The 17,803-nt window shown below is 45.4% G+C and overlaps 1 protein-coding gene across 3 annotated transcripts in view; it reads right to left on the bottom strand.

Moving 5' to 3' along the window:
- SCNN1B (sodium channel epithelial 1 subunit beta) overlaps positions 1 to 17,803 on the bottom strand; it is an 88,203-nt gene that overhangs the window by 39,378 nt on the left and 31,022 nt on the right. Inside the window, exon 1 of one of the 3 annotated variants that reach the window (XM_077986525.1) lies at positions 5,856 to 5,974. The exons of the other annotated variants lie outside the window; for them this stretch is intronic. The gene's annotated coding sequence lies outside the window, so the exon portion shown is untranslated. Of the gene's footprint in view, positions 1 to 5,855; positions 5,975 to 17,803 lie in introns of those variants that run through there. 3 annotated transcript variants of the gene reach the window in all.

Here is a 17,803-nt window from a genome sequence, read left to right as displayed (position 1 = left end):
CCGTCCGCACTCCTCAGCCCTTGGGTGGTTGAGCAGGCGCCATGGAGCAGGGGGCGGTGTTCATCGGGGAAGCTCGGGCCGCACAGCAGCCCATGGCACGGGGGAGAGGCTCAGGCATGGCAGGCTGCGGGTCCCGAGCCCTGCCCCATGGGGAGGCAGCTGAGGCCAGGCAAGAATTTGAGCGTAGCGCCTGTGGGCCAGCACTGCTGGGGGACCCAGCGCACCCTCTGCAGCTGCTGGCCTGGGTGCTAAGCCCCTCACTGGCTGGCTACTCCGAGTGAGGGGCCCACCAACCCCACGCCTACCCGGAACTCACACTGGCGTCCACAGGCACCTCTCCCTCCACACTTCCTGCAAGCAGAGGGGGCTGGATCTGGCCTAGGCCAGCCCAGAGAGGGGCTCCCACAGTGCAGCAGCGGGCTGAAGGGCCTCTCAAGCGTGGCCAGAGTGGGTGCCGAGGCCGAGGAGGTGCTGAGAGTGAGGGCCACCAACACGTTGTCACCTCTCAGTCTCAGGTTGGTACTAACAGGTCCTAACACCTCTCCAACCCTTCTAATCTCCAGGTTTAACGATGAGGCCTCAGGCTCAGACAACAGTATCTAGTTAGAATGGGCAATACTCTGTTTTCACAGAATGTTTCACATAAGTAATGTTTTACATAAGTAAAATGTTTTACATAATGTTTTACATAAGTAAAATGTTTTACATAAGTTTTACATATGTAATGTTTTACATAAGTAAAACGTTTTACATATGTAATGTTTTACATAAGTAAAACGTTTTACATATGTAATGTTTTACATAAGTAAAACGTTTTACTTATTTTTAAGAGCCACCTTCTACTTATGGCAAGAGGTACTGACTTTTGCTTTATGTTCATAAATGTGCTTAAGTAAAAAAAGGGAAATTGATTTAAAGAAAAATGTTTAAACAGTATTATCTGTAGCAAAAGTTGTTACAAAAACTAGGCAAATAGCAGAAGTGTGTTGAGTATTGGCTGAGCGTCAAACTAGTCTGGCCCCTTGGGTCATTAGCCAAATAAAAGTAAGTGCTGCAAACAACTTTATGATGTTCTGGTCAGATTTCACCCCCAAGGTGATAGATGGTCTGTGTTTGGAATGTATACACCGTTTATGGAGAAGAGATTGAATCAGCGTACAGCTTAACCCAATCCAAGCAAGTCAAGTAGAGACTGAGTCCATGTGTGCATGCAGAAAGAGACACACCAATTGTCATGCTTCAGTGTCACAGGTTGCTGACTATACATTGGCCCTGAACTCATGGCAAATGTTCCTGGTAGTAAATGCAAAAACAATAAGTGTGGGAAACTATTTCAGTTTTCTTTCTTTCTTTCTTTCTTTTTTTTGAGACGGAGTTTTGCTCTTGTTGCCCAGGCTACAGTGCAATGGCGCGATCTTGGCTTACTGCAACCTTCACCTCCTGGATTCAAGCAATTCTCCTGCTTCAGCCTCCTGAGTAGCTAGGGTTACAGGCATGCGCCACCATGCCCAGCTAATTTTGTATTATTAGTAGAGACGGGGTTTCTCCATGTTGGTTAGGCTAGTCTCAAACTCCCAACCTCAGGTGATCTGCCCGCCTCAGCCTCCCAAAGTGCTGGGATTACAGGCGTGAGCCACTGCGCCCGGCCCTGTTTCGGTTTTCTTATGAGACAAAACATCTGCTCACTCTCAGGGGCAATTTTTTTCCTGAGATTGGATCATATAGCCCAGAGTCCTTGTGATAATTGGGAGCGCAGCCCTGTGTGTGCCTCTACTTACTGTTTTGACAAAAGACACATAAATGCTATTCATATGTCCAATTCTTAACATCCCCCTTCTGAATAAGAGGTTGCAAAAGGCTGACTCATCAGCTGTATGGGGTGTGCAAAACGTCTTTGTTGTTCTTAGCACAGTATTGCTTTTGTTTGTTTGGTTGGTTTTTTTTGAGACAGGGTCTTGCTCTGTTGTCCAGGCTGGAGTGCAGTGGCATGATCTTAGCTCACTGCAACTTCTTTCTCCTGGGTTCAAGTGATTCTCTTGCCTCAGGCTCCCCAGTGGCTGGCATTACAGGTGTGTGCCACCATGCCCAGCTAATTTTTGTGTTTTCAGTAGAGACGGGTTTCACCATGTTGACCAGGCTGGTCTCCAACTCCTGACCTCTAGTGATCCGCCCACCTTAGCCTCCCAAAATGCTGTCACAGGCGTGAGCCACCGTGCCTGGCCCAGTATTGCTTTTTGTTTGCTTAGGCTGGAGTGCTGTGGCAAGATCATGGTTCACTGCAGCCTTGACTTCCTGCACTCAAGTGATCCTCCCACCTTGGCCTGCTGAGTAACTGGGACCACAGGTGCACACCACCATGCCTAACTAATTTATTTTATTTTATTTTATTTTTTGTAGAAACCAGGATGGTAGGGGTGGGGAGGGGTGGTCTCACTATGTTGTCCAGGCTGGTCTCAAACTTCTGGGCTCAAGCAATCCTCCTGCCTCGGCCTCCCAAAGTGTTGGGATTACAGGTGTGAGCCACCATGCCCAGCACAATTCCTCCTTTTAATTAACAGTTTCAGTGAGATACAGTTCACATGTCATATAATCCATCCATTTAAAGTGTAGAATTCACTGGATTTCAGTATATTCACATTGTTCAACTATCATCACAATCAATTTTAAAACATCTTTATTTCCCCTAAAGAAAACTCCATGCCCATTAGGAGTTATTTCTCATTCCTCTCTCCACCCTCCTCCTCCCCATCAGAAACCACTTATGTATTCTCTTTCTCTCTAGATTTACCTATTTTGGATGTTTCATATAAACCAAGCTTTTCCATCCTGTGGCTCACAGGCCACAGGCAGCCCAGGATGGCTTTGAATGTGGCCCAACACAAATTCATAAACTTTCTTAAAACACTATGAGATTTTTTTTTTTTCTTAGCTCATCAGCTATTGTTAGTGTTAGTCCACTTTATGAGTGGCCCAAGACAATTCTTCTTCCAGTGTGGTCCAGGGAAGCCAAAAGATTGGACACTCCTAATAAAAGCAGAATTGCAGACTGGGCACAGCGGCTCATGCCTGTAATTCCAGCCATTTGGGAGGGTGAAGTGGGCAGGTCGCTTGAGGTCAAGAGTTCAAGGCCAGCCTGGCCAACATAGTGAAACCCTGTCTCTACTAAAAATACAAAATTAGCTGGGCGTGGTGGTGCGTGCCTGTAATCCCTGCTACTTGGGAGGCTGAGGCCGGAGAATTGCTTGATCTCAGGAGGTAGAGTTTGCAGTGAGCAGAGATCGTGCCACTGAACTCCAGCCTGGGTGAGAAGAGTGAAACTCAGTCTCGACAAACAAACAAAAAATGGAATTTCACAATATGCGGTCTTTTCTGACTGGCTTCTTTTACTTAGTGTGTTTTCAAGGTATGTTGCAGCATGTATTAGTGCTTCATTTCTTTCTATTGCTAAATAATATCCCATGTTATGTTGAGGCTACATTTTATTTATCCATTCATCAGTTGATGGATAATTTGGTTGTTTTTACTTTTTGGCTGTTATGATAATACTGCTGTGAATGATCATGTATAAGTTTTGTGTAGAAATAGGTTTCATTTCTCTTCGGTATATACCTAGAAGTGGTCTCGAACTCCTGACCTGGGTCCGATGGTAATTCTGTGTTTAACGTTTTGAGGAATTGCAAGACTGTTTTCCAAAATGGCTGCACTACTTAACAATTTCACCCGTTGTATAAGGGTTCTAATTTCTCCATATCCTCTCCAAAACTTATTATCCATTTTTAAAAAATGATTACAGCTACCTTAGTGGGGTGTAAAGTGATATCTTATGTTGGTTTCAATTTGCATTTTCCTGATAGCTAATGATGTTGAACATCTTCTCATAGGCTTATATATTGGCCATTAGATCCATTATATGGCCACTATGTCTTCTTGGGAGAAATGTCTATTCAGATCCTTCACCAATTTTTAACTGGGCTATTTATCTTTTTACTACTGAGTTGCAAGAGTTATTTATATATTCTGTACACAAGTCCCTTATCAGGCGGGACTTGCAAACATTTTCTTTCCTTCTCTGTGTGTGGTCTTTTTATTTTCTTGATGGTGTCCTTTGAAGAACAAAAGTTTTTAAGTTTGATGATGCCAAATTTATCTATATTTCTTTTTTGTGTGTGTGTGCGTTGGTTTCATATCTAAGACTCTATTGCCTAATGCAAGGTCCTGAAGATTTGTTTCTATGTTTTACTCTAAGGATTTTATAGTTCCAACTCTATATTTAGGTCTTTGATTCATTTTGAATTAATTTATGTATGTAGTGTGAGATAGGAATACAACTTCATTGTTTTTCTTGTAGACATCCACTTGTCCCAGCACCCAGACTATTCTTTCTCCCATTTAATTGTCTTGGCACCTTGTCTGATTTTTAATCATTTAAATGAAAAGAAAGTTGAAATAAATGGAGAGCTATACCATGCTCATGGATTAGAAGACTCGATATGGTTAAGATGTCAATTAACCTCTAGAGTCAACTCACTCTTAATCTCTAGAGTCTACTCAATTTCAACCAAAATCCCAGCAGAATTTTTGTAGACATTGACAAACTGATTCTAAAATTTATGTGGAAAAGCAAAAGAGCTAAAACAGCAAAAACAAAACAGAATCAGACACACATGCACGTGTACACGTGCACACACATACACACGTCAAAACAAAATTTTTAAAAACTCACGAAGAATAAAAACAAGTTGAAAGACATTTCTATGTGATATCAACACTTACTGTAAGTTGCATTTATCAGGACAGTATGGTATTGGTGTAATGATAGATCTACCGATCATTGGATTAGGGAGCTCTGATAGACCTACAAATTTGCCAAGGTAATTCAATGAAGAAAGTGTAGTCTTGGCCGGGCATGGTGGCTCACACCTGTACTTCCAGTTCTTTGGGCCAACAAAGTACTGGGATCACTTGAGCCCAGGAGTTTGAGACCAGCCTGGGCAACACAGTGAGAACCTGTCTCTATTTAAAAGAAAGATTAAAATGTAAAAAAAAAAAAAAAAAAAAAAAAGTGTAATTTTTTTCAAACAAGAAATGCTTAAACAAATAGTTGTCCATATTTTTTTGAAGGGAATCTTAACTCCTACCCCACACTATATGCAAAAACTAACTTCAAATGGTTCATAGACCTAATAAACTATAAAACACCCAGAAGAAAGCATAGAAGAAAATCTGTGGAACTTTAGGATATGCAAAGATCTTCAGATAGGACACTAAAATCATGAATCATAAAAAACTTATAAATTGTACTTTATTAGAATTAAAATCTGCTTTTCTTTTTTTTTTTTTTTTTGAGACGGAGTCTCGCTCTGTCACCCAGGCTGGAGTGCAGTGGCCGGATCTCAGCTCACTGCAAGCTCCGCCTCCCAGGTTCACGCCATTCTCCTGCCTCAGCCTCCCGAGTAGCTGGGACTACAGGCGCCCGCCACCTCGCCCAGCTAGTTTTTTGTATTTTTTAGTAGAGACGGGGTTTCACCGTGTTAACCAGGATGGTCTCGATCTCCCGACCTCGTGATCCGCCCGTCTCGGCCTCCCAAAGTGCTGGGATTACAGGCTTGAGCCACCGCGCCCGGCCTAAAATCTGCTTTTCAAAAGACATGGTTGAGAGAACGAGACAGCAAGCTCCTGGGAGAAAATACTTGAAATACATATATCTGACAAAGAATTTCTATGCAGGATATATAAAGAACTCTTACAACTAAATAATAAGACAAACAGTTCAGCAAAAAATGGGCCAATGATTTGAATAGACAACATAAAAGAGGAAATATGAATGGCCCATAAGCACACGAAAAAATGCTCACCATCATTAGTCACTGGAGAAATGCAGATCAAAACCACGATGAGATATCACTTCACACCCACTACAAGGACTGATAGTATCTAGTGTTGGTGAGGATATGTAGCAACTGGAATTCTCCTACACAGCTGGTTGGAATGCAAAATGGTACAGTCACTTTGGAAGGCAATTTGATATCGTTTCTTATAAAGTTGCCGGACGCGGTGGCTCACACTTGTAATCCCAGCACTTTGGGAAGTCAAGGTAGGTGGATCACTTGACGTCAGGAGTTTGAGACCCTGTAGCCAACATGGTGAAACCCTGTCTCTACTAAAATACAAAAAAAATTAGCTGGGAGTGGTGCCACATGCCTGTAATCCCAGCTAGTTGGGAGGCTGAGACAGGAGAATCGCTTGAACCAGGAGGTGGAGGTTGCAGTGAGCCGAGATTGTGCCATTGAACTCCAGCCTGGGTGACAGAGTGAGACTCCATCTCAGAATAATAATAATAATAATAATAATAAAGTTAAGGAGGCCAGGTGCAGTGGCTCATGCCTGTAATCCCAGCACTTTCAGAGGCCAAGCCAGGAGAATTGCTTGAGTCCGGGAGTTTGAGGCCAGCCTTGGCAACATAGTAAGACCCTGTCTCTATATTTAAAAAAAAGTTAAATGGACACTTATCATATGACCCAGCAATTCCACTTTTACTTATCCAGGAGAAAAACATACGTTCACACACAGACTTGTACATATATGCTCACTTATTCATAATAGCCCTCACCTAGAAGCAATCTGCACATCCACCAACAGGGGAAGAAATAAATAAATTACGGCATATCCATAATGGGATTCCATTCAACAATAAAAGGGAACCAACTATTGATACATAAAACATGGACATATATAAAAAATATGTTGAGTAAAAAGCTAAACACATAAGAATACATACTATAGAATTCCATTATATGAACCCCTAGAAAAGATGAATTAATCTATTGTGACAGAAAGCAGATCAGTAAGTATCTGGGCCTTGGGTGAGTTGGGTTGACTAAAAGTTGTACAGGGAGCCTTTTGGAGATGATGAAAATATTCTGGATCCTGAATGGGATGGTGGTTCATTAAATGCATACACTCGTGAAAACTCATCAAACAATATACTTAAAATGGATGCATTCTATTATATGTAAATATTGTCTCAGTATTAAGTTTTAACAAAAGACTTTAATCCATTGCCATTTCAAAATGATGAGATTTTGCATTTTTTTTAAATGTGGATTTTCTTCATCTTTTGAAAAGTCAGAAAGATGTGACAGTTGTCCCCGCGTGACCATGTTCTGCTAGAGTTGACTAGCAGCTGCTCTCCTTGGATGGCTAACGTGTTCCCAGTTCACCCCGATTCTTCCCATTCCATGCTGTCTTATACCCAGCCCTCTTTACTCATTTTCATTAGCTGCTCTGGCTCATGTGGACATCAGACTTTGTGACTCCTATAAATTGCAGGTCAGATTCTTTCATTAAAATCCCCTATACTTATTTTTGTAGCAAAACCTCAATTATCCAAGATTACCGGGGAATATGGTTTCTGGTAACTGGATTTTTAAAGTTAATTGAAGGTTAACCTGAAAGTGGATTTGACTCTGGGTATTGAAAAATCTTGCATGTTTCTGCCTCTGCAAAGGCAACCAGAGGACATGACTGACTCTTTATTCTCAAGCACCTGGCCAGGTGTAGGAGCCACAGGTGAGGTTTAGTGTCCAGGCCAGAAAAATGAAGAAGAGTTTTTAGGGGAGCTGTCAGGATCTCTAGAGCAGCCAGGGCATACTTTGGACACAATTTCTATTTATAAATTCAAATATTATGTGCATTTCCAGCACCAAGATTTTGGTCTCTAAATACCATTCTTGACTAAAAGAACCAGGGCTTCTTAGAAAAATGGTTGCTACCAGCTTTGGTGCAGGAAATGTATAAAATGAGCCTTTCTCTTTTTAAATTTTTATTTATTATTATTATTATTATTTTTGACACAGGGTCTCACTCTGTCATCCAGGCTGAAGTGCAGTGGCACAATCACAGCTCACTGCAGCCTCAGCGTTCTGGACTCCAGCTATCCTCCCACGTCAGCCTCCTAAGTAGCTGGGACTGCAGGTGCACGCCACCGTGCCTAGCTAATTTTTGTTATTTTTTTAATTTTTTGGTAGAAATGGGGTTTTGCCATGTTGCCCAGCTGGTCTTGAACTCCTGGGTTCAAGTGATCCTCCTGCCTTGGCCTCCCAAAGTGCTGGGATTACAGGTATGAGCCACTGTGCCTGGCCTATATGTTTTAAATGTTTAAATATTAACCATCTGGTACTTTAAAGAATTTTGCTGATCTCTGATTTACTATGTGATATATATTTGCACTAAATAAGAGGAAACCTGGGGCCAAGCACAGTGGCTCAAGCCTGTAATCTTCTAGCACTTTGGGAGGCTGAGGCAGGTTGATCACCTGAGGTCAGGAGTTCGAGACCAGCCTGGCCAACATGGTGAAACTCTGTCTCTACTAAAAATATAAAAATTAGCCGGGCATGATGATGGGTGCCTGTAATTCCAGCTACTCAGAGGCTGAGGCAGGAGAATCACTTGAACCTGGTAGGGAGGCGGAGGTTGCAGTGAGCCGAGATCACACCACTGCACTCCAGCCTGGACGACAAGAATGAAACCCCATCCCCCACCGAAAAAAAAAAAAAGAAGAAGGAAGGAAGAAGAGAAGAGAAGAGATGGAAAAGGAAAGGAAACCTGGCCACACGTGGTGGCTCATGCCTGTAATCCCAGTGCTTTGGGAGACTGAAGCAGGAGGATCCCTGGAGTCCAAGAGTTTGAAACCAGCCCAGGTAACATATTAAGAGCCTCACCTCTACAAAAAACCTACAAAATTAGCTGAGTGTGGTGGCATGTGCCTGTGGTCTCAGCTACTAGGGATGCTGAGGTGGGAGGATTGCTTGAGCCCAGGAATTGGAGGTTGCAATGAGCTATGATGGTATCATTGCAAGTTTAGCCTGGGTGACAGAGCAAGACACTGTCTAGAAAATAATAAATAAATAGTAAAAAGAAATATTTCAAATGGGTATTTCATATAAATATTTATAAACTTGATTTTGTTATTTCCCTCTAACTACCTGCTAATTTGAAGTTTTCCTAAGCATTGATCATTTGTATACCACTTTTGCATTTTTTGCTAAATCCATGTAGCACTTGTATCATTATTTACTTAATAGATAACACCACATCATCTCACTTTTTTATTTTTGGCTAAAATAAACTCAACTTCCTCCTAGGCACTACTGTGAATTCAAAGCCATATTACACCTATGAAATAACAGGTTTGATGTGCTGAGCCATTTTTTCCTAATGCACATTAACATACTTTCTTAACTGTTCAGAAAAAGGTTCCTGTGAGAATCATTAAAAAAAAAAATCATCTTGGCCAGGTGCAGTGGCTCACACCTGTAATCCCAGCACTTTGGGAGGCTGAGGTAGGTGGATCACAAGGTCGAGAGATCGAGACCATTCTGGCCAACATGGTGAAACCCCGTCTCTACTAAAAATACAAAAATTAGCTGGGCATGGTGGCACACGCCTGTGGTCTCAGCTACTTGGGAGGCTGAGGCAGGAGAATCGCTTGAACCCGGGAGGTGGAGGCTGCAGTGAGCCGAGATCGTGCCATTGCACTCCAACCTAGAGACAGAGCAAGATTCCGTCTCAAAAAAAAAAAAAAAAAAAAAAAATTCATCTTGTTTACCACCCTTTGGGAAATGCCCTGTTAATTGTCTTTTATGGGCTGAAGCACGTAATGGTCCAAGGACATACGTTCTCTTTCAAGGCATTTCCTGCTGTGGCTTCATGCAGTTCTTTTAAGTATATTGGGATAGGCATAATTATGCCCATTACACAGAGAACTGAGAGCACAGAGGGACTCAGAGGGACTTACCCACGGTCATGGTGAGTCAATGGGCAGGTCTGAAAATAGAAACCAGATTGCCTGGCTTCCGGCCACCTCTCACCTACTCGCTCAGACAGGACACCTGACACCTTGCACCTGTTCTAGTGGGTGCTGGGGAAATGTGAAGTGGAGCAATGCAGCTGGCTGTGTCCTCCGTGTGCACCTATGAATCTCCTTTGCCCAATGCTGTGGTTCCCTGACATCTAGGGGTGCTCCCAGAAAGCCAAACTCAGCATGACTAATGGAGACAATAGGAAAAGTGGCTTCCTCCACAACCCTCTAAGAGGGGGAGACACAAAAGTCTTATTTGAGCTGATCAGAGACAGTGGATGTTGTCAACATATATAGTTAAGTGAGAGCAAAGAAAGGGTAGAACAGTATATAAAGCCCACATGCATTTATGTTAAAAATATATATATATACAGGCTGGGCATGGTGGCTCACGCCTGTAATCCCAGCACTTTGGGAGGCTGAGGCAGGTGGATCACGTGAGGTCAGGAGTTCGAGACTAGTCTGGCCAACATGGCAAAACCCTGTCTCCACTAAAAATAAAAATATTAGCTGGACATGATGGCGTACAACTGTAATCCCAGCTATTGGGAGGCTGAGGCAGGAGAATTGCTTGAACTTGGGAGGCGGAGGTTGCAGTGAGCTAAGCCCACCCTCCAGAGAGAGACTCCGTCTAAAATAATAATAATAATAATAATAATAACAACAACAACAACAATATAGGCAGGCTGGCACGGTGGCTCACTCCTGTAATCCCAGCACTTTGGGAGGCTGAGGCAGGAGGATCTTTGAGCCCACAAGTTTGAGGCCAGCTTAGGCAACATAGAGGTATTTCCTTGTGTCTGTGCAGTCCTTCTACCAGGTCACACAAGAAAGTAGTAATATGAGTTGCCCTCAAGAAAGGAACTGAGTGACTGGGGGAACAGGCAGAACAGGAGACATAAAAAAAAATTTACTCCTCTTGCACCTTTTGAATTTTGCAGCATATCAATGTTTAATCTATTTATTCAGTCAGCAAATACTGATTAATCATTCATTGTGTACTCCGCACCGTTCTAGGTGCTGGGCATTTATCAGTGAACAAAACAGGCAATGAATCCCTGCCTTTGTGTAGCTTACATGTCCACAGGAAAGAGAAAAAAAATATTGAAAAGAGCAATTAAAATTTTAAATGTGGACTGATTGGAGTTAGATCCAAAAAATTTGTAGAGCAGTGATTAGATTTGCAAAGATTGAACTGTTCCGTAATACTAAGTATGGGCCGAGCTCTGGGGAAAAAAACATGTTTATGTGCTGATAGGGTTGAAATTGGTGCAGTCGTTTGGACAGCAATCTGGCAGTCCCTGCTACATTTAAAATGTGACAGTCCATGACTCCACAGTTCCACTTCATGTAGTAAGTGTGCTTTGGTGCTGCATGCACGCACGTGTGCACAGTTTAAGGATGCTGATTGCAACGCCGTAATACTCTCAAATGGGAAACACCTTCACCACTTATAATGAGAAGGTTGCAGAGGAGTGGATGGGGTGCAAACAGCTGCACCACAGGAACTGTGGAAGCAAAGCAAGGAAGAACAACTGCTGCAGGTTAAGGCAGGACTAGGGCAGTCCGGACGGGTGTGCCTCAGGGTTTCAGGTGAGCTGAAGTGTTGACGTTCTAGACCTCTGGGCGGCTGGAGCACCCCTGACCCCCATTGCCTGCCCTCCTCTGCAACTGGTCACGTGCTACCTTGTCTCTTTACTGTAGTGTGAATTCGGTGCATACAGTATGCACGTATATACTCCATGACTCGAAAAAGGCTGGAAAACACTGGTTTAGAAACACTTTATCATTCATTCCAGCTCTGAAATGTTAAGATTTTACAGCAATGTCATGCTGATGTCAACTCTTGAGTTTTCCGGGGTGGGTCACGGAGGTTCACTGTAAGGCAGTGTCGAGGTGGTGGCCACACTCCCACACCATGTGGAGATGTCCTCTGGGGTCGCCGCCCCACGTGTTGGGTGGTGTCTGGGGGATGTGGCTGTGCACGCTGTTGGGGGCATGGTGGTGGCTGTCCCACGGTTTCATTCCATGGTGTGGCAATGGCAGAGTCACCCTCTCATTCTGTGGGGCAGGGAGCACTCTTACGTGGTAATGAGTCATTCCCATCCACATGGCAGGCAAGCACAGCCCATCTGGGCGTTAAGGACCTGAATGTGGGCCAGGCGCGGTGGCTCAAGCCTGTAATCCCAGCACTTTGGGAGGCCGAGACGGGCGGATCACGAGGTCAGGAGATCGAGACCATGCTGGCTGACACGGTGAAACCCCGTCTCTACTACAAAATATAAAAAACTAGCCGGGCGAGGTGGCGGGCGCCTGTAGTCCCAGCTACTCGGGAGGCTGAGGCAGGAGAATAGCGTGAACCCGGGAGGCGGAGCTTGCAGTGAGCCGAGATCCGGCCACTGCACTCCAGCCTGGGCGGCAGAGCGAGACTCCGTCTCAAAAAAAAAAAAAAAAAAAAAGGACCTGGATGTGGCTAGCATTCCCATTCGAGGGCAAACAGGGTAGGGTTTGGGAATTAGGCCCCAGTCAGGGTCTGGTTCTGCCATCTCCTTGAGGAAGGGGCTCAATCCATGACATAAATAGGTTGGTCTCTCTGAGTCTTTATTTTTAAATTTTAATTTAATTTTTAAATTAGAGATGGGGTCTTGCTGTATTGCCCAGGCTGGTCTCAAACTCCTGGGCTCAAGCAGTTCCCCCACCTTGACCTCCCAAAGTGCTGGGATTACAAGTGCGAGCTATTGCATCCAGCCATGAGCCTTAATTTTATAATCTGCAAATGGGAATAGTAGTACCTGTGCCTTCTAGGTTGTTGTCAGGATTCAATAAGATAAGGCGTGGGAAGCAGTTTGCACAGTGCCTGTCACAAAGTAAGTGTTCATAAATGGCAACTATTGTTACTTTTAAAAATTATTATTCTTGTTATTAACATTTTATGGAAGGTGTAGAATTATTCAAAATGGCCCTGGGTGTTTACCATGGGTGGTTGGAGCTGTCATTCACAGAGAAATGGCCAAGTGGAGAAGAGGTCTCCAGGCTCTGCTTCTCGTGGGACTGCGTCACTCCCTGGCAGCGAAATCCCACACTCCCCAAGGTCTCTAGTTGTCCCAGATTCCCCAATGGCTGGCAGCTGGCTTTCCCAGACAACTGCAAACAGCTGCACCTAAACCCAGCCTGCCTGGCCCTGGTGGCCATCTATGCTTCAGTAATAAGGCCACTTTCTTTCTTTTTCTTTTTTCTTTTGAGACCAAATCTCACTCTGTTGCCCAGGCTGGAGTGCAATGGGGCGATCTCGGCTCACTGCAACCTCTGCCCCCCGGGTTCAAGTGATTCTCCTGCCTCGACCTCCCGAATAGCTGGGATTACAGGCACCTGCCGCCATGTCCAGCTGTTTTTGTATTTTTAGTAGAGACAGGGTTTCGCCATTTTGGCCAGGCTGGTCTTGAACTCCTGACCTCGTAATCCACTGCCTTGACCTCCCAAAGTGCTGAGATTACAGGCATGAGCCACCGCACCCAGCCAACAAGGTCACTTCCTACACTTGGCTCCTATGAAGGAAGACCCGTGAGACTGGGGTCACCCCACTAGGATGGAATCCTCACCATGTCAGCAGGTGCCCTGGCCCTGGCAGTGCCTATCTGTGGGATTACAGGGAGCCTAGGAGACAAAAAACATCTCTGCCAGGCATGGTGGCTCATGCCTGTAATCTTAGCACCATGGGAAGCCGAAGCAGGAGGATCACTTGAGCTTAGGAGTTCGAGATCAGCCTGGCAACATAGTGAGATCCCGTCTCTACAAAAAAATAAAAAATGAGGCCAGGTGCTGTGCTTCACTCCTGTAATTCCAGCACTTTGGGAGGCCGAGGCAGGTGGATTACCTGAGTTTAGGAGTTCAAGACCAGCCTGATCAACATGGTGAAACCTTGTCTCGGCTAAATATACAAAGGCACCTGTAATCCCAGCTACTCGGGAGAGTGAGATTCCATATCAAAAAAAAAAAAAAAAAAAAAGAGCTGGGCATGGTGGCATGTGCCTGTGGTCCCAGCTGCTCAGGAGGCTGAACTGGGAGGATCATCTGAGCCCAAGAGATTGAGGCTGCAGTGAGCTGTGATTGCACCACTGCAGTCTAGCCTGGGCAATAGAGCAGGACCCTGTCTCTAAAAACAACCCAAAAAACAAAAAGACGAGAGATCCCATTCCTCAGAGCTCAGCACACCTTATCACAAACAAACAGACAAAAACCCACCCCCACACAAAACATCTCTGTGTTGCTGACTTTGGCCTTGTGGGTTTCCTTATAATGCCCTGTCCTTAACTCACACTTCATGGTGGTGTAAATTCATCCCACCCCTCTACATGGCCAGTGTTGATCCTACAGAGGCCCCTGTTGAGGCAGAACTCAGACCTGGAATAGATGCCCCTCCTCCTGTGCTAATTCTGAGCTATGATGGTGCTGTGGTCTGAATGAATGTGTTCCCCCACCAAATTCGTATTTTAAAACGAATTCATATGTTGAAATGAGGCTGGCTTTAGGAGATGTTGAGTCATGAATCATGAGTGGGATTAGTGCACTTATAAAAGTGACAAGGAGGCCGGGCGTGCTGGCTCATGCTTGTAATCCCAGCACTTTGGGAGGCCAAGGCAGGTGGATCACCTGAAGTCAAGAGTTCGAGACCAGCCTGGCCAACGTGGCGAATCTACTAAAAAAATACAAATATTAGCTGGGCATGGTGGTGGGTACCTGTAATGGCAGCTATTTGGGAGGCTGACACAGGAGAATCACTTGAACCCAGGAGGCGGAGGTTGCAGTGAGTAGAGATTGGAACACTCCAGCCTGGATGACAAAGTGAGACTCTGTCTCAAAAAAAAAAAAAAAAAAGTGATCAGGAATAGCTCCCTGGGCCCTTCCATCGTGTGAAGACACAGCAAGAAGGTGCCATCTACAACCCGGCAAGTTGGCCCTCACCAGACACTGGATCTGCCAGTGCCTTGATTTTGGACTTCCCAGCCTCCAGAACCATGAAAAATAAACATCTGTTGTTTATCACCCACTCAGTTTATGATATTTTGTTATAGCAGCCTGGATAGACTAAGATACTGGTGTGGGTTTCCTGTGAAAGGCTGGTTGCAACAAGCTGAGGGGCAGGAGGACCCCACCCTGTGTGCACTCCTCCCTGTACCTTTTTTTTTTTTTTTTTTTTAAACCTCAGGACATCCTGCAGATGACTCAGGTGCGGCACTTTTTCTTCATCCCCCAAGCAAAGAGAAACCATTTCTCCTGAGAGAAACCTTGAACTTTGTCATCTGGGCTGTTGGGAAAAGAAGGGAGTGCTTTAGGCCAAAATTGCTGGTGCTAAACACCACCCAGGAGGGCTGAGAAAGAAGGGAGTGATTCTGACAGGAGCCAGTGGGGCGGGTGAGTAAGTCGTGTGGGGCAGAGACCTGCCACCCTCTGCAACCCAGCCCTGCCCTCCTGTGGGCTCAACGCAGCCCTGCTATGCCCATCTGGCTGGTTCTGAAATGGAAGATGAATCATGGCAAGTATCAGATAAGAGCTCAGACGAAAGCTGCTGGCTGGCGATAAAGAACGCTGGCCACACCTTTCAGGGAGCATGTACCAGGGTCCTTGGAAAACCTTGTCTGGTCTCCAGATGTGAAGCTATAACCCAGGTTCTCTCCATCTCCTGCAGCTAGCTCCAGGGAGGCCTCGACTGCCCTTAACAGATCTCGACCGGGCATGGTGACTCATGTCTGTAATCCCAGCACTTTTGGAGGCTGCGGCAGGAGGATCACTTGAGGCCAGGAGTTACAAACCTGGCCACATAGCAAGACCCCATCTCTAGAAAAAATTTACAAATTAGCTAGGTGTGGTGGTGCATGACTGTAGTCCCAACTGTTCAGGAGGCTGAGGAGGGAGGATCACTTGAGTCCAGGAGTTGGAGGCTGCAGTGAACTATGATCGTGCCACTGCACTCCAGCCTGGGCACCACAGCAGGACCCTGTCTCTAAAAACAACCCAGAAAACAAAAAAGAGATCCCATTTTTCAGAGCTCAGCACAGCACACATCCCTGCTCTTCAGGCACTGCACAGAGAGCAGGCTGCAGGATCTGAAAGTGAGGCGCTGGGGAAAATGCCCCTCAGAATCCTGTTTGGCCTCTTCCCTGTTCCTTCCAAGGCCCTCATCTCTCTCAGCCTGCTTTTGTCAACCCCAACCCCACGCATGGACCGATGCTCTGAGCAGAACCGCTATAGCCTCAGAACAGCTGCTTGTGCCTGCTTTTCTTCCTAACCATCAAGGGACCAAGGGGATTGTTCAGGTTGGGCCCATCCAGGTTGGAGGATGCTGGATAAGAGCTGAAGTCCAGCGTGCTCCACCTGCCAAGTCGGGGTCCCGGGGACTATAGCCACACAAAGAAGTAACTTTTCCTAAGGCCCTCAAAGGTGACACATGGGTTGCTGCAAAACATGGGCTTCTGCCTGGAGCCACAGTCAACAATGTTTGGCTGAGCTGGGCTATATTTTCTTTTCTCTTTTTCACGCTATTTTTTTTTTTTTTTTTGAGACAGGGTCTCACTCTATCACACAGGCTGGAGTGCAGTGGTGCAGTCGCAACTCACTGCAGCCTCCAACTACCTGGGCTCATGATTCTCCTGCCTCAGTCTCCCATGTAGCTGAGACGACAGGCACATGCCACCATGCCCAACTAATTTTTAAAATATTTTGTAGAGACAGAGCCTCACCAAGTTGCCCAGGCTGGTATATTTTCAAAAGAAGAAAGTCTCCTATCGCTTGGTTAGAATGTAAGTGTGCATGACCCCCCGTGTGGAAAAAAGATGCCATAAAGATACAGTTTGAAGGAAAGGCTTTACCATGATTCCCCTTACTGGGGAGTTGGTCAGGGCTTGGTTGCTGGATCCAGGCTTTGGGTGTGCCCAGCAGTGCCATGCAACCTTGAACAAGCTACATGGTATCTCAGTGTCTCTGTCTCCTCATTTGCATAGAGAGGACAGTATGACACCTGCCTCCCAGGGTGCTTAAAACAATGTGTAGTTCACAGCATTATGGGTGCATCAGCTTTGATTGGCTGTGGTTCGCTTCATTATGCAAGTAGAAAAATTACTGTCTTCTAAATACAGAAGGAAAACTGTAGCGTTTAAAATAAACAGGCTGGATACAGTGGTTCCCAACTGTAATCCCAGCACTTTGGGAGGCCGAGGTGGGAGGATCGCTCGGGCCCAGGAGTTTGAGACCAGCCTGGGCAACACGGTGAAACCATGTTGGTGAAACAAAAAATACAAAAATTAGCCAGGTTTGATGGCACAAACCTGTAGTCCCAGCTACTCAGGAGGCTGAGGTGAGAGGATCCCTTGAGGCCAAACCAGTGAGGCTGCAGTAAGCCATGATTGCACCACTGCACTCCAGCCCGGGCGACAGAGCGAGACCCTGTCACTGATAATAATAATAATGATAATAATAAACAAGCTAGGCATGGGGTGGCTCATGCCTGTGATCCCAGCACTTTGGGAGGCCAAGGTCGGAAGATCACTTGAGCCCGGGAGTTCAAGACCAGCCTGGGCAAGACAGCGTGACCGTTTCTCTACAAAAAAATCTTAAAAAATGAACTGGATATGGTGGCATGCGCCTGTAGTCTCAACTACTCAGGAGGCTAAGGTGGGAGGATCACTTGAGTCCAGGAGTTCAAGGCTGCAGTGAGCCATGATCACGCCACTGCCCTCCAGCCTGGGTGACAGAGCGAGACCCTATCTCAAAAAACAAACAAAAACTCACTTCAAAAATAAACGCTCAAGGTATAGCATGGGTGGCGAAACCCCGTCCACGATTCAGAGGCATTTAACCAAATTGCTGCAGGATAGGACTTCCATGTTTGAAACTGACCTGACCCACTTCCGGATTTTAGGAACTCAGATGTTGCATCTGTGCTGACTG

This window comes from Macaca mulatta, chromosome 20 (assembly GCF_049350105.2).
Source record: "Macaca mulatta isolate MMU2019108-1 chromosome 20, T2T-MMU8v2.0, whole genome shotgun sequence".
Lineage (NCBI taxonomy): Eukaryota > Metazoa > Chordata > Mammalia > Primates > Cercopithecidae > Macaca > Macaca mulatta.
Note: the sequence above shows the minus strand (reverse complement) of the source record. Positions and strands in the feature narration are given on the sequence as shown.